General features: G+C 40.1%; 1 long non-coding RNA gene across 1 annotated transcript in view; it reads right to left on the bottom strand.

Annotated features, from left to right (window-relative positions):
* The window catches only part of LOC121869355, a 19,078-nt gene extending 14,326 nt beyond the window's left edge, over positions 1-4,752 (bottom strand). The window contains exon 1 of the long non-coding RNA XR_006089534.1: positions 4,386-4,752. This is a non-coding gene — a long non-coding RNA (uncharacterized LOC121869355). The remainder of the gene's footprint in view (positions 1-4,385) is intronic.
* Positions 4,753-18,553: the final 13,801 nt, after the last annotated feature.

The following is an 18,553-nucleotide window of genomic DNA, read 5'->3' on the forward strand; positions in this document are numbered from 1 at the left end:
AAAGGTATCCACCACCACAGTCGGGAAATTTACCGAGAAATCTTCAATTATCTTCAATTTACAGAACCTGTTGTCAAGGTGAACTGTTAAATCATATATAAGTTACTGCACCAACACAATGACGGTGTAACTTTGATAATATGTTTAAGATGTGTCGAGTTTAAAAGAAATTGTATGCATTGTTTTGTGAGAAGGAATAACCAGTGTAAAAAAAAGAGTTGATATTATAAGTATCGTTGGATTTTTTTCTATGGATGTTGCAGAAGAAAAAACATCGTACTATTTTAACTCTGGATGTTGAACGTGAAACACGACACACATATTCCTTGTAATATTCATACTTATTCAAAAACCATTTATCATATCATTTATTATTACACACATGACTTAATTATGAATCTTAATTATTAATATTTATCCCCAAACTATTTTATTTATATTTTTCAAAAATTGAGAAACATAGAATTTTTGCATACTAGAATCATACACAGTAAAAATGTATTTGTCAAAGTTGATATTTTCATTTTATTTATATAAGCCAGTTACAAAAGTTACCAAATACTGTCTTTATATCTGTATTAATCTGACTAAATAAACTTTTTCAAGTTAAAATCAGTGACTGTCTTCGAAAAAAAAGCATAATATTACCCAGTTAATAAATAGACTTATTGTTAAAGATCATTTGTCTTTAGTCCTGGACGTGAATTCTCCAAAAAATCCTGTTTTTTTTTTGTCTTGTATATAGAGATGGGAGGACGTATCACTCCTAAGCTTCAGCATAAAGATTGTACAGAAGTCCAAAATCATATTATAATTACATTGAATTAAATTGGAAAGCAAAAGAAGGGGAGGAAGAAGGTTAAGAAGATAAAAATGAGGAGGAGCAGAAGAAAAATAAATAGATGAATATAACGAAAATGAACACAATATTAATGATAATTATGATAGGGAGACGAATACGAAATATATAATGAAGATGATAACAAATATGAAGAAGAATAGGAATAAGGAGGAGAAATGTAAAAAATAAATTCCTCAATGGTTTCTAGCTTATTAGAATATTATTAATGTACAGTAAATATCATCAAAAACGCCAGTGTTGCCAGGTAAAGTCATTATATAATACGACCCTCACTCACTGATCATTGTAGGAAAATATATTAATCATTATGTATCGTGTATGATATAAACTTTGTCGCTGTATCACCTCAAAAGCCTTTACTGTAGTCACTGACCTACTGTATTACTGTAATGGATGAGTTGCTGTACAGTTACATCACTTCAACACTGCAAAATTGGTTATTGTGCAGAATTAATACAACAGTGTAAAATTAATTATTATATTTTTTGAAACATTATGAAATTGGTTCGTGCATTTCTGAAATATTTCATAATTGGTCATTGTACTTATGAAGCAATGTAAAATTGGTAATATTATTTTATTTGTTTCACTCCCATCATTGCTACATTATATATCTACTTGATACGCGAAAACATATTTATCGCACAAACATATATATATATATATATATCCCACTTAGCGAGACATATCCGGCTTGTGATGAGGGTGATGTATACCTCGTGATATATATCCTCTGACTATGACAGTAACGGAGGAATATGTTTCACTGGTTGTGGTTTATTGCAGAGTGAGTGAGCGTGTTGGGTGAGTGCACCAAGGAACGTACACACACTCACACAAACACACACACACACACACACACACACACACACACACAAGAGATGCTGACTAATGATCGAGATGAACTTGACCTAAAAGCGAAATGATGCTTACGAGGCAAATTATACAGTCAAAGCCAACCATCCAACCACAACTGTCTCCTCCTCTCCCTCTCTATACTGTACTGCTCTCCTATCAGCCACACAAGCACGACTCTCTCTCTCTCTCTCTTTTATTTTTCTTTCTCTCTTTATCGCTCTCTTTTTCTCTTTCTTTCTTTTTCTCTTTTTCATCCTTATACCAGCCACCCAACGACGACTCTCTCTCTCTCTCTCTCTCTCTCCTACTGCTGCCAATCACCCAAGCACGACACTCGCCCCAACACTGTCCTCCAGGTAATCGTTTTTTACTTAATATAATTCCCCAAATTACTTAAACAGATAACACGCTTGTGATATCTTATGTATGAATATGATAATAATTACAAGCAATTTAGTGGTAATAGCGGGGATATTATTCCGGGAAGATTATCATGTATTTGTCGACAATTTTAGGTCATTATCAAGCCAACGACAATCATGATGGAAGTTGGTGATAGTTACCAGAAACAGAGTGCAGGTTGTGATAATGATAATAATAGAAATAAAAATAAAAATAAAAATAATAAAAGTAATAAAAATAATAATAATAATAAAAAGAATAATAAAAAAATAAATAATAATAATAATAATGAAAATAATAATAATAATAATAATAATAATAATAATAATAATAATAATAATAATAAAGATAACACGAATATTAGTACTTAGAACAATAACATTAATAACAGTTAAATCAGAAGATAAAATAGGAGAGAAGAACTGCAGTGAATACAGTACATTAACACTAGTAATAATTGTGCAATCATGATAAGGAAGCCAATAATAATAATAATAATAATAATAATAATAATAATAATAATAATAACAATAACGATAATCATCAACAAAGATAACAAATAAGACAATAAAAAAGGAAGAGATAAAAGTAAAAAAATAATATAACTAAAACTGAAAATTATTTTAACCTTCGCTATATTGACAATAGTTACACTACCGTGAAAGCTAAATTAAACGTCATTAACACAGGTAATTTTTTCTGACTCTAAAATCCAGATATCAAAAAAATCATTCTTTTAAGAGTTGTTCATATGAAACAAAATCCCAATAAAACAGCTTTTATGTGTGGCCCTTGTACACAAAAGACCTATCTCTCTCCTCCTTATATTTTTTTTTAAATATTTCTTAAACCCTCTTGCCTCCCCTCCCCTTAGGACCCCCTATTGACTCTGGACCGTGATATGTAAACAACAGTACTCGTGGGACGCCCAGATGTATGCACCGTATAAACGTTCATCCCATCCGTTTTCTTTTTTAGTCTAGTTTTATTGTTGTTGCTGAGGCGGATTACACACACACACACACACACACACACACATGTACGAATACTCATATATATATACATTATTCATGTGTTATCGGACACTATACATATATGTATATTTGTTCCCAGACGCATAATATCACAAAACGATAAACACTTTGACACACAGAAACACTTGCATAAATTTACACACAAACAACTCGCTCACCGCAAACACTTACACACATACAGAGGCTTTGCTGTTGCTGAGATTATGCTGTACATATATAACTAAACATACATAATATATATACGAGGAAAATTACGTATACACACAAACACATCAGCAGAGAGGCGTTGTTGTTGCCCAGTCGCTGTTGCATACACGGACATACACACACACACACACAACATACACAAACGCAAATATATGAGGAGAAAAAAAAATCTTTGTTCTTTACCGGTCGATGCTGCATAGACACATACATGCACATACAACACAAGCATGCACAAAGACATAACCAGATACAGGCTTTGTTCTTTACTAGTTTACACTACATGCATACTTTGTTAAATACACACACATATACATAAGGCTTTGTAACATGTCAGTCTCCGCTACATACACACACTATAATATTTACTCATACAAACATACATACATAAACATACACAAACATACACAAACCCATAAACAAATACAAACACATAAACAGACAGAGGCTTTTATCGGCTTTCCGCTCACTTGGTGATTCTGTACCAAACAAACGTCAGTCGAGCTTGTCGGGCTCATCAATAACGCAGTATCTTCTCGCTCTATTCCTCCTGTCGACGGAAAAAGAGAGAGAGAGAGAGAAAGAGAGACAGCGAGAGATAGAGAGAGAGAGAGATTAAATAAAAAGAGAGAAAGGGAGTGCGAATGTAAGAGAGAGACAAAGGCAAATTGAGAGAAATGGGTAAAGCGACAGGAACGGAAAGAGAGGAGGAAGGTGGGGGAACATAAAAAGATAGAGGGGAGAGATATAAAGAAAGGAAGGTGAGAGAGAGAGAGGGGGGGAGAGGCCTTCCTAGCGACCTCCTAAACGTAAAGAGAGAGAGAGAGAGAGAGAGAGAAACAAACACCAGTTCCTGCGCATACTTCCTCTCTCTCTCTCTCTCTCTCTCTTCCTCTCTCCCACCAGCGCTTCAGCCCGCTTAACCTTCCCTCCCACCGTCGTCTGTATTCTCGTCCTATTTTCTATCATTCCGAGGCGTCCCTGGCTTTATTTGGTGGGATTTCCTCGTAGTTTATGATACGTACCTGTAAATAAACAGCCGCAGAAGCACACAACTCGACGGAAAGATCCATATTCCTGCTGTCGACGGTACGCGAGAGAATCCCTCTTAGCTAGCGCCATCCACGGCAGCCGAGCTCCGCCATTTTGAAAACCTCACTCTTTCGATCGCTTTCACGTTGGATTTTGTTGAATTTTGACACCATTTACTCATGTGTGATTAGATATTATTTGATTTTATATGTGGCATGAGACACTAGGGTGGCTGACTGACTGATAGATGGTTTCAAGAGCGATTTAGAATGGAAAATCAGACATGGACAGTCGGAACTCAGGGACCGTTATGCGTGGCGGGAGGCGGAGGACGGAGGAGGGGTGTGGAGGGTGTGGATGGTCCGTGGAGGGGAGGGGGGGGGGAAGGGAGGAGAAAGGGAGAGGAGAGGAGGGGTGTGGGGTGAGACCTGGCTAGAGGGGAGGGGATGTTGGAACCCCCACCACGCAACCATTGATCGCCCTGCACACTATACACAACTCTCTTCCTCTTCCACCAAGTCTCCACACACTGTGTGTTCTCCTCCGCCCGTATAACTCCACCAGGCGCGCGCCTCCACCACCACCACTGCGGCCTCCACCGCTCCTTGCAACACACTGCACCCTTCCACTGTGAAAATCGGCACTGGAGTGAGCCGTGGGCAGGCGAGCCAGCTCCTCTGTAGCGTCTGGTAATGGGTACTCGTAAATTTGAACCAAATGTGGGACGTGAATCGTGGCCATAAATTTTATTACTCTGCCCCCTACGGCCGAGCAGCGTCTCCCTCTACCTCAGGCCTCGACCAACGTTAGCTCAGGCCTGTGGTGACGTCATCCCACCACACACTATGACTCATTGGGGAATCATTCGTTGCAGGCCGACCGACACACGTTGCAACTGTGCCTGCCGACGTTGAGGGGGAGGGGGGAGGGCGTCGGGAGGGTGGTGGTAACGGGGTCGTGCGCGCCGCCGGAGGAGAGGCATAACCCCAACGACTCTGCCGGCTGAATTCATGAATGAAAGGAGAGGTCCACGCACACACACACACACACACACTCTTCTCTCTCTCTTCTCTCTTCTCTCCTCTCTCTTCTCTGTCTTCTCTCTCGTGACTGTTTTGCCATGAATTTGATATTGTTTGAAAGGTTTCTGGGAACGGGGATTGATTTGTGACTGTGGCTGGGGTCGTAATGAGGGGCTTTTAGCGCTCGGGGTGAGAGAGAGAGAGAGAGAGAGAGAGAGAGAGAGGTGTGATTTGAGGGGTTCTGCTGCTGGTGGTGTTGGCCGAGCCGTTGAGAGGGTCGGGGTGTAATTCCCACTAAGTTGTATCATATGAGAGTTGTGACGCAAGCTACAAGTTGGTCGCTTAATGGAGTGATCAGAGAGTACAAACGCACTAACAGACACGTAATTATGATGTACACAAACCACACATCTGTAGCCACATGCAGTGATAGGTACTTCTGTATATATTGACGTACACAAGGACAGATTCATGTTATAATTTCATCACACACACACACACACACACACACAACCATACAGCCATACACCCGAGTATATCACAGTGCCAGCCATCATCACAGTGACCTGACAGCGAGGAGACAAAGGAGAGATGACGTGAACACCACCCGGCACTCCCTCCCCCCTCCTTCCCTCACCCTCTTGCAGTCTCCTACATGATTTGATATAGACATGCACAAACACACACGCACACGCGCACACACACAAACACACACACACACACACACACACACACACACACACACAAACGTACACACACACACACACTCTCTCTCGTGGTACAGAAGAACCCTTGTCATAAAAAGCACCATTTACGACCCATAAAAAAAAGCGACAAGAACCGAGTGAATTTTGAATATTCATTGAAGTTGACACATATTGACATTATGACTCTCTGGGAGAAGAAAGTGCTATCCCTCAACCGCAGACAGTGACGGTGAATTTCCTGTGAGTTTTATGAGGCGTCGAGAAATGATGACGAAATTAAGTGTTTCTGATTTCGATTACAAAGTTCGGTAGATTAGGTTTCTTTTTAAGGTCTAGAAGTGAGGAGGTATCGAGGTTTATCTTATTTTTGGTGTTACGAATGATTATGACACACACACACACACACACACACACACACACACACACACACACATCATACTGAAGAAACAAGAAGAATTAACAACAATGACGAATATTATTTTGATCCCAACACACCAAAAAATAAAAATAAATAAATAAATAATACTAATATCGCCGTCATGGGAAATCAACCAGCTATTAGTCAAACCCAACCCAATTTTTCTCCCCAATATAAGGACCATCTTATCTCTATTACTGCCAGAGTTTAATGTGTGGAGAACTAGTTGGTTGAATATACAGGTACACTATTTTTGATTGATGTTGTGGTTAGTGTGGTTGTTTGTGGTTATTGATGTGATTGTTTGTGTTGTTGTGGTGTTGTTTGTGGTTATTGTTTGTGTTGTTGACGGTATAGATGCTTCAGTTACTTGGTCTTCATTCTTATATGGAGTTATTTTCAAGCAAATTTTTCTTTTGAGTTTTATTTATTTATTTATTTATTTAGATGTGTGTTGTATGATCTTGACAGGTGTGTATGATTATTTTTAGGGACAAAATATAGTACATGGATATAAACATACACACACACACAAATAAATACGTACACACATACACGCACCAATACTTAAACACTCCCACACACACACACACACACACTTAACAAAACACAGGTACTAATGATATCAAGCATTAAAAGACTCGTTACCTTATCTGTCAGCCGTAATTAAGATAAGATCATCCCTAGGGCGTCACACCGCCTCCAGTTTTACCCATAAAACACACACACACACACACACACACACACACACACACACACCACATATACGCGCGCGCACACAAGGTGAGAACAAATTACCTGTTTTTATAAGGTAATAAAATTCACAAGTGTTTATGTATCCTCCTCTCTCCATTTTTCTCACACTCTCTCTCTCTCTCTCATCTCTCGCTCTTGTGCTGTTTTCCTACCAGTGAATCTTTCTCTTTCTCTCCCTATCTTGTTTTCATTCAGTGTGTGTGTGTGTGTGTGTGTGTGTGTGTGTGTGCATGTGTAATTTATAGCAGGCTGTTCGCTAATTAAGAGTACACAGAGTGAGGGATAATTTACAACATGGTATTATACTTTTATGGCCTTTTCACACTTACAACGGCCGCCGACGTGGTTTACCCCAAGTTGTAAATGGTTTTATTTACACAGGGAGGCGTTACGTGTTTTTTTTTTCTAAACTACCAGATTAGTTCATTGTTATTGTTATTTCCTCAAGGGGGGAGGGGGGTGTGGGTGGCGGTTGGTTGGTGGGAGAGTTGGGGAGGGATATTTGGTAAGTGGATGGATATGTGGATGGGGATGGAGGAGGCTGGAGAGAGGTTGAAGACGGTAGTGTGGGGTTGGGGAAAAGGGGTTAGATTCTTTATACTTTATCTTCAATTCTCTATTAATCCTTGATCTCTCTCTCTCTCTCCTTCACCAGTTCTTCTCTTCTAATTTCCTCTCTCCTTCATCTTTACTCAAAAATCCTCTTCCTATCTCCTCCTTCTTCACCTAATTCTCTCTTCCTCTCTTCTCTTCCATTAATAAATTCCCCTCTTCCTCTCTCTTCATCTGTTACACCATTTGTCCTCCTGATCCTCTCTATCTCTCCTCTCCTCTTCCTCTTTCTACCACTTCGTCTGAGTATAGTATTAATCCTCGTCTCCACTCTTCTCCTCTCTCTTCTCTTCACATCCTATATTTATCTTCCTTTCCTTTTTCCTCGTTACATCTCCCAAAATTATCTTCCTCTCCTCTCTTCTTTTCACATGCCTCACATTTTCCCTTTCCTCCATTTCTTTCCCCTCTTCTTCTCTTCATATCCCCTCACCTTTATTCTTCTTCTTTCCTTTCGAATATTTCCTCCCCTAAAAATACTCTCGTCCGCCCGTCCGTCCGTCCTTCCGTCCGTTCATCCGTCCGTCCGTCCGTTAGTTCGTCCGTCCTTCGTATAGCATGTGGCGGCCCGACAGAGCTATTAAAAACACATGAAACTCCGAGTCCAGGTGGCAGGTGACTCCAAACATCCGTGATAATCATTTTATTACCCCGACAACGACGCCCCACACAACACACTACCAGCTACATCCGATAACCTCATTAGATTCTACACGATAATGACCCCCAGTTGCAGTGGTCAACATGGGTGTGAGAATGAGGAGGAGGAGGAGGGAGTAGTGGAGGGGGGTGGGGGAGGTGGGGGATGGTAGAAGAGTTGGAGGAAAGGAAGAGGAGGTGGTGGTGATGGAGGGAGAGATGGAAGAGTAGGAAATGGGGGTGGAGGAAGTGGAGAAGGAAGAGTAAAAAGAAGGATGGATGATGGATTTTGCAGGGAAAAATATATATGTAATTTTGCCTCTCTCTCTCTCTCTCTGCCTTAATATCTGTACTTATCGTCTACCCTTATATCTACCTGTCTGTATATCTGTCTCCATCTATCTATCTATCCCCCTTTCTCTTACTCACTGTATATCAAACAACATCAAACCTTACAAAAAAAAAATATATATTTTTTCCATTAACGTCTCTGCTACAAGGCCTGACAACGAACGAGACTCAGCCTTAATTTAATACCTCAGAAGGTCGATAATCACTCTAAAATTACGACACGGGTAAAGGAGAGTCATTTGTGATAATTCAGACTATAATTGCCAGCGTTAATTGCAACAGGTGGGTAATATCGCAAGAAGAGGGGCGTTGGTTGTAATTATTTGATTATCATTTAATATGCAATTCGTAGTCATAATTATAATAGGTAGAGTCCATTACTTTAAGTGGGTCATCGGTTATGGCTGGTCTGTTATCGTGTGAGATATTATGCCTAATGATAATTGCCACAGGTATACAGTAGGCCGTGTCGAACAGGACTGACAGGTGTATGGAGGGATGTGATAATAATAATAATAATAATAATAATAATAATAATAATAATAATAATGATAATAAAACAGAACAGGAATTATTCTTCATCGATGTTAATTGACCCAAAAATTATTGCTTACTCTATAATTCATAATGATAAAAATCTTTGGTAGTTCACACAAGTAGATTATATTACAGAAGAATGATAAAGAATGATAATTTATGGTATGTTTCTGGTTTATAATTGCCTCGGGTAGGATAACAAAATAAAAAATGGTTGCAATTAAAAGTATAATTTACAGATAATTGTCAAAGACACCTTACACCGTACAACAGTAGCAATGATGATAATTTAAAGGTATAATCCAGGTTGATAATTGCTAAAGGTTTATTATGTTGAACAAAAGAGATGTGGATACCAGACGTGATAATTCATGGTCATAATTAATATAACTAAATAAATAATTTTACACATTAGAAGCAGAAGTTATTGATGCATTTAATTTCAGATTGATTATTCCTGAGAGTTTATTAATAAAATCTATCCAATGTTTGACTAGTCGTCTCTCATTGGCTATCCCTCAAGGTATAGACCAAAGTTTCAACCTCTAGGATTATCTACACTGTTACGAGTAAGTTACTAAGCCATCCTGGTAATTTAAGTGGGATTCCTGGTGCTGGCTGCTGCAGGAAACGCAACAGGTCGGCTCTCGTTCACTCCCGACCTGGCACACAGCGAGGGTGAAGATGCAATGTCATTTTTATGAGTCATTACATCGTTACCTCGGGGGAAAGTGATGTAACGCCTCCTTGATCATTTTGCAGATGCCCGATAACTTTATTCTATCGCAGTGAATTTCAGGTATTTAAGGTATTTCACGGTCCACTCTAGCGACCTCATGTGCTGTAAACAGATTCCTCCTACACATTATATACTGCTCGAGGTCTAGTTATCTTCCGTAGTGCAGTACACAATGTTATGGAGTATAGAGTTACACCCATCACTAGCGCGCTGACGAAATGTGTGTATATATATATGTGATGAAACACGTAATTTTCTGCAAACACAAAAACAATTTCAACGAATAAATCCCGGGAACATTTATTTATACGACTGCATGTTTGGAATCTTTTATGTTTACTAATGCGTCTCTAGCATAGCCTGTGTACATGAGTAAGTGTCTATCAACGTTAGTGCTACCATCTCTGTGTCTAGAAGCATTTGTATGACCAACTTTGGTGGTGGTGAAAGTGGCTGAGATGGTGGCTGTGGTTGGGTGTGGTTGGTGGTGGTTATTGGTTGTGATGGTGGTTGAGGTGGTGGTTGAATGGCGTTGTTTGGCGGAGATGGTTTGTGTTGGAGTTGGTGATGGTGGAGGTGATTTTTAGAGGTGGTGTAGGAGGTGGATGATGGAGGAAGAAGGTGGATTTGGAGGAGAGGATGGGTGGTGGTGGAGGAAATGGGTGGTGGTGGTGGTGGAGGAAATGGGTGGCGTTGGTGGTGGGTGTAGATGATGGTGGTGGTGATGGGTGTAGGCTGGAGGTTGTCGACACACCAGAGCAATAAACACACTCAGCAGCTCGGTGTTAACTGCCGGCAGATGTGAACCATTGTTGCCACGTATCTCTGACCTGGTGACTGGACTAGTCAGCGCTCCTGCTCCTCCTTCATGACCAGCGAAGGTCGAGGACGAGTATAATTAATCAATGGCGAGGTGGCTGGAGTTTGGAGATTTGTTGGTATTAGTGGAAATGTAAATAATGCAGATTGATTTTTTTAGTAATAAATGCGGGTATATAAGTGTGTGTGTGTGTGTGTGTGTGTGTGTGTGTGTGTGTGTGTGTGTGTGTGTTTTGAGACAGACAGACAGAAGGAAGCACACAATTAAAACTTATATTAATGTTTATCATCCCCAGTTGGCAGTTGTTACTTACCTCCCAAATCAGACACACATTTAACCACCCAACACACCATCAACCCACCGAACCCACCACCATCTACCCACCCAACCCACCACCATCTACCCACCCAACCCACCATCTATCCACCCAACCCACCAACCCAACCCACCCACCCAAGACGACCAGGGTGGGCTGAGAGCAACAAACAGCATGGAGATGGACCCACAACACTCAGGAGTCCTTAATGAAGAGACGGCAGCTTTACCCCTGATTTACACCCTCCTGCCAAACTGAGGGGCCAGGTAGTAGATGGGGGGAGGGTAGGGATGGTGGGGGGAGAGGAGACGGGGATAGTAGGGAGTGGTGGTGGAGGGAGAGGATGGTGGGGAAGAGAGGATAGTGGGGAGATAGCGATGGTGGGAGGTGGGGATGGAGAGGAGATAGGGATGGTGAGGAGTGGTGGTGGGGAGTAGTAGAGGAGGGAGGGTAGGTGGGGATAGTAGAGAGTGGTGGGGAGGAGTGGTAGTGGTGGTGGAGTGGTAGTGGTGGTGGAGTGAGGGATGGTGGGGAGTGGTGATGGGGAGTAGTGGTAGTGGAGGGAAAGGAGGCGTGGATGGTGGGGAGTGGTTGTGGGGAGAGGGCTATTGGGGATGGATAATAGTAGTAGTGGTGGAGGGAAAAGAGGCAGGGATGGTGGATAATGGTGGATAAAAATAGTTGTAGAAGAGGCTGGATAGGAAGGAGTTGGGACTGGTAGATAGTAGTGATGGTGGTGATGATGGTGGTGGTGATGGAGGTGGTTGTGATGATGGCAAGACAGTATTATTTGGGTGATGTTAGTTTTGATACTAGTGGCGATGGTGGTTGTGAGGGCGATGGTGGTTGGTGAAGGTGATAGGAGCGACGGCAGATTGTCCAACAAAGGTCAATGTAGGGGGGGGTATGGAGTGAGGGAGGGAGGGGAGGCAAGGAAGGAAGGAGGGAGGGAGGGAGGAAAGGTGTGGCTCGCGGTAGGAAAGGGTTACTGAAGGTAGAGGTACTAATCTAGGGTCAGGAGAGAGAGAGAGCTGGGAAGACTCGTGGAGTACAGTAGATGGGCGGTAGAGAGAGTAGATGGGCGGTAGAGAGAGTAGATGGGCGGTAGAGAGAATAGAACTGGGTTAACATACAGTAGATATTGAATCAGTATAATACAAAACATCCGATAGTGGTCAAATCTCATCGAATAAAAAAGAGAAAAAAAAAACACTCAGAATACATTACACAGTTTGTTATGTCCTGGGAGGATTACTCTCACCTGCCAATCAATAACAAGTGAGGTGTATGGCAGGTGAGGTGTCATTAAGGATTATATAGATTAATTTCGTGAATAACTGTACAATTTGCTTGAGTATGAGTTAGAATAATGTGTGTGTGTGTGTGTTAATGAGAGAGAGAGAGAGGGGGGGGGAGCAGGTGAGTGAGTGCCTTCGTGTTGGCAGTGTGTTTAATGCCCGGCCAGAATGGTGATATGCTAATTAGCTAGGACGAGCTTTCAGCCATAATGTGTTCTCGGTACCAGGAGCTAAAATTAGGTTGTTTTGAAGACTTTAGAAATAGCAGCTGTAGCGGGAATACGTTACATGGGTACACACACTCACACACACACACACAGCAAAAGGAGGAAGTGGCGGAAGATGATAAAAAGGAAGGAGTAGGGCATAAAAAATATAAAGAGAAGGAGGAGGAAGAGTTATAGAGGCGTAAAAGAAGAGAAGACCAACTAGAAAAAAAGTAATTTAGTTGCAGATGGGACCAGACTCCCTTCAATTATCGACCTAATAAGGGAGTTTAATTAAGATTAAACTCCCTTCTAATAAACCATGTGAAACTGAACCCTCTTGGTGTTGGACCCAAAGACCAGAGTTTCCAGTTCTTCTCGAGGATTGGGTCGTGTGTCCTTCAAGTTTTACAGCCCCAGAGGGAGATAATTCGGGGAGATATTGCCAATGTCTAGTTATTCTCTTGGGAAGGACGGAGGCGCTGATGAGGCTACCTTACCCCCCTCTTTTTCTTTCTTTCTCTCTCCCTTTCTTCTCTCCTATTTAACTCATTTATTTCTTTTTCCTTCTAACCTTCCTCCTTTTCTTCCTTCCATCTTCTGCCTATCTACCACTGTCTTCTCTTGTTTTTCTTCCTTCTCCTCTTCCCTTCCGTTGACCATCAATTTCTCTGCTCTTCCTCCTACCATCTACCAATCCCCTTCCCTCCTGCTCCTACCCCCTACCCACCCTCTTCCTTCCTCCTCTTCTTCCAACCCCTTCTCCTCTTTCCTTCTGCTCAGCCTAGTGAGAGGCAAGGGGGCTTTTCACTACCTTGGGCTCCTCCAGGTATAGCAACCGTCTAGTGATATCTTAATAAATTGCGGGTTACCAAATTTTTATTCTCCTCCATCCTTATCCTCCCCTTTCTTCATCCAAATATCTTCTTCTTCTCTCTCATTCCCTCTCACTATCTCTCCTTACGTCGATCTCTACCTATCTTTCCTTCCGTCATCTCGGCTATCTCCCCAGGACAAACTCCTCCTGTCTCTTCGTTATCTTTTATCTATCTCCCACGCCAAATTCTCTCCTCCCTCCTCTCCTCTTTCTATCCCTAAGCCAAATTTCTTGTTCTTCCCTTACAACTTGCTTACCTCTCATCTTTATTCTTACATCAAACCTCTTCTTCTTCCTCACTCTTACCCTCTCACCTCGTCTCCCTCTCACTTTCCCGCCTAACCCTGCCGCCTAACCACCCTCAACCCCTCTTTACCTACACCTAACTCCTTCCTCTACCTCCATCTAACCCTCTCACAGCCTCTCCCTAGCGCCTCATAACACCACCACACGTGCTGGCTGGTCCCTCTTCCCCCATTATGCCTTTCGGGTCCATTTCCAGTCCTAACTCCCATGTAGGATGAGGGAGTCGAGGGATTATGAGCTGCCTTAATCCCTTAGGTAAACCAGAGTCAGAGCCAATCACTATGTGTCCTTCGTTCCCAGGCTTTATGTTCATAAGTAAGGGCTCTCTCTCTCTCTTTCTCTCTCTATCTCTCTCTCTCTTTTTCAATGACGTGGGTTGCTATTGCTTGTAAGAGTGTGGTTGTTGGTGATTTACCCGGTGATTGAGGTGTGTGATAGGGGAAGGTGTATTCATGGTGGTAGAGGTGGGGAAAATAGAGGTGTGTGGTGGTATTGCTAGCAGGTGATGGTGGTGTGAATGGTAATGGTTCAGTCTTAAGATATGGAAAGTATGGGAATTTTTTTTCTTCTGTTTCTCTGATGCTTGTGAATAAAGTCGATAGGATTGATGTGTGTGTGTGTGTGTGCGTGTGTGTGTGTGCGCGTGTGTGTGTGTGTGCGCGTGTGTGTGTGTGTTCGCCTGTGTCTGTCTGTGTATGTGCGTGCGTGTTAGTCGTCTTCATGAGGTCAGACTATTACAAGGTGTGGTGTTTGAACATGTGCCTTTAGCTGTACGTGTGTATAATAAGTATCACTGTATTATTGAGCAAGTGAGAGGATACGGGTAAGACACAGAGGGGGGTGGGGGCAAGGACATCATCCCCCCCTCCCCTATCGAACAATTTGACCCTCAACACCAGACGCTGGGGAGGTGAGGGGGAGAGGGGGAAGGTCGACGTATGATGAGATTAACCTCATGTCTCCTGGGGCTGTTGACTCCCTCACCTCCTCCCTCACCCTCTCTCCCCCATTTACACGCCATCTGACTCCATCCTCTCCCCCTCTCCGCCCCCTCCAGCCTTCACCCCCCGTCAAGTTTCCTTTCTCTCTCTCCTCCTTCAGCCTGCATTAACCTCTCCACCTCATCATCAAGAAGCACCAGACTCTCAACCCGCATGGAATTAAAAACGTTTTCTAATTCTTTTTACTTATTAGTGGAATTTTTGTTTACATACATGCAAATACAAACGTACATAAACATACAAATACATACATACATACACTCCTCCATCACCTCCATACTTTCAAGCACGCGCAACAGAGACAAGATCCTGATGACCCCAAGACAAGATTATCTCTCACGACTCTCCCTCCCTTCTTCCATTTGTCCCTCCCTCCCTCCCTCCCTTTCCTCAACTAAATCCACCTTCCTTCCCTCACCTCCCTTAATTAGCCCTTCCTTCCCGTACCTCCATCCACCATCCCTTCTATTTACCAAACAAACAAAATTAAGACTAGAATATTAGTGAACCATGAGAAATAAAGACTTAGTTTGTGTACGTAATCTTTTTTGGATATTGTAGGTTGTGTATACCTGATATGTACCCACCTGACTGTGTACAGGTATGCCTAATAATCTGCTCACCTGGTTAGACCTGTATAGAATATTATATACCACGTAAGAAGTTATGTATCGCGTACAAGTAAACAAAGAAAGTCATGTAACAAAACACTTTAATGGAAGCTAAGTGTTTAGGTCACGTCTCGTCTCAGCATTTAAGAGTTTTATTTTTGTTGACATGTTTATTGTTTTTTTCTGTATTGTTATCTTATTTAGTGATTTATTTAACATGATTTAATAGTAATAATAAGTATAAGAGTTACAATAATGAAGTGATATTAATAGAATTATTAAAAAGTTAAAAAAAATATTTCATAATTTATTTTCATCCTATTTTAGACCAATGACAATTAAGATCGAGTGAATATATAACCGAGAATATATTGACTTTGAGTGAAAATAGCAAGTCATACGTTCAAATTACGAATGACGTTAAAAACTCAGTTCTACGTTATCTTAACATTAAAACAATCTAATTCTCAATGTTAAGTTATACGAACGAATAGAGGAATTTTATGTTTAATTTTACATAGAAACCCTGAATTTTGACTCCGAATTCTTAGGTTAAATTAGATTATATTAGATTAGATTAGGTTAGGTTAGGATGTGAAAATTTCTTTAAGAAAAATATAAAGCTAATATTTTTCTTCTTTTTTTTCGTTCAAGATTTATAGTTGAGTCAAGATAATATGAGTTATCGCTATTGTCTTGTGCAGAAATTATGACTTAGTGAACGATACCTAAAGACACTGCAGCACTGACATACCTGAGCATAATTGTTATAAATACTCAGGTGTTCGGTCATATTTAATAACAATCTGTTGTAATAAACTAAATCAACAGTCGCTTTATAACCCTGGTGATTAGAGTACCTGGATAAAAATAACCTACAATAACAACATGCAATAACAACCCTCAATAATAACCTACAATAACCCACAATAAAAACCTCTAACAGCCTACAATAATAACCTATTACAACCTACTATAACAACCTCTAACAACCTACATAAACAACCCACAACAATAACCTACAACTACAACCAATAACCACCACCCCTCCCTCTTATCACCCTTGAAGATATATATATATATATATATATATATATATATATATATATATATATATATATATATATATATATATATATATATATATATATATATATATATATTTATATATATATTTATATATATATATTTATATATATATATAAACTTTCACTGCTCACAAAACCTTAATTCGAGACGATTCTTCCCTGTCTGAGCACGAAGACTCACTGAATCTTGGCGTCTGTTTTTGGCTGCCTGAGTGATGCTAGACTTTGCTTTTCACGTCTAGTAACAAAAAATTTTCTTGTTTAGTTTATCTTTATTAGTTTAGATGTGTTTTATATAATTTTTTTAAGATGTATGAGAAAAAAAATCAGAAGGAGAGCAGATATCTATTTTATCACTATTTGTCTGTCAGTCTTTAGTTTATTTCATTTTTTTTCTTACTTGCCGTATGGAAATTGTTACACTGACATCCTGGAATTAAATTTATTCATTCAATATATTCTGTTTCAGTAAGATATACTAGAGGGACTGAATAGAATAAATTAATATATTTCCAGAGTTACAGATGTGATTTTATTTATTTATTTATTTCAATTGTTTATTTTTTTTAGCTTAGTCTTGTATGAAATAGCTTTTAATAGTTCTATATCAAGTAAATATTGTTTGTATTGTTGCTTAAGAAACTACAATACTAAGATTGATATTATTTGTACACCTTTATTGTCTGTATGTATATTGTTCACCTGCATTATCTATATACATTATACATGCCGAATTAATGTATAATTGTATGACCATTTTACTGAATATCTATCTATCTATCTATTTATCTACTTAATAAATTCCACTCTTGAGCGACATTTTTCATAATTTTTTTTCTCGATTTGGCACGTAAATAAAAGTCTCGGAGACCAGCTGACAACACCACCACTAGCATGAGAAAAAAATAAATAATAGCAAAAACCAGAGCTATTTATCACGTCGACCTCTTGCTTCATGTTTACCTCCCTCTTATTGTCTTATCTCTCACTCTTTATCGCTCTCTCTCTCTTTTTTTCTCTCTCTCTCTCTCTATCTCTCTCTCTAAGCTAACATATGTTCTTTTTCGCTGTCTGTCTCTCTCACACACACACACACTCTCTCTCTCTCTCTCTCTCTCTCATCAATATGAATATCTCTCACTCTATATGGGTGAAGGATAGTGATAAAATAGTGGCGTGTGAAAGTAATTAAAATACATTAATAACAAGGGAATTACTAATGTGTGATGGTGAATATACTTGAGGAATATACTGTAGAGGTATATTTGTCATGTATATTACCATTAGGTATGCTGGAGTATATCGTAGCATGGTAGTGTTCAAGTGTGTAAGAGTGGAGCTGTGTATAAGTGTGTAAGTGTGTAAGAGTTTATGTAGGTGTGTGGATGTGTATGAGTATTAATGTGAGTATGAATGAATGTGGTATTATTTTGTGAGTATGTGAGTATGTTGAGCTGTATGAGTATATTAAAGTGTGTTTTTATAGAAGAGTGTAACTATGAAAGAACGTGTGGCTATGTGAGTGTGTTAGAGTGCATGGTAGTTTGTATGTGTGTGTGTGTGTGGTAGTGTGTGTGGGGGCTATGCAAGGGTGTGTAAATGTTTTGGTAGCTTAGGAAATTTATGTTTATAGATCCAAATGGCTTCAATGTAAACAAAAGTCAAATATGAAGAAAATAACTTTCTCTCTAATTCCCACCAGAGTTTCTTCTATGTCTTTCACTTCCTCTCCTTATTCTCCTTGTGTTCTCCCTTTCTTTATCACAGCTTTATTTTTTCTCATCTTTCTTCCCTTCTCTTTATACTCCATCTGTTCCCTCTTTCTCTCTCTCTTATCTTTCACCACCTTTACCTCCC

This window comes from Homarus americanus, unplaced genomic scaffold (assembly GCF_018991925.1).
Source record: "Homarus americanus isolate GMGI-L3 unplaced genomic scaffold, GMGI_Hamer_2.0 scaffold36734, whole genome shotgun sequence".
NCBI lineage: Eukaryota > Metazoa > Arthropoda > Malacostraca > Decapoda > Nephropidae > Homarus > Homarus americanus.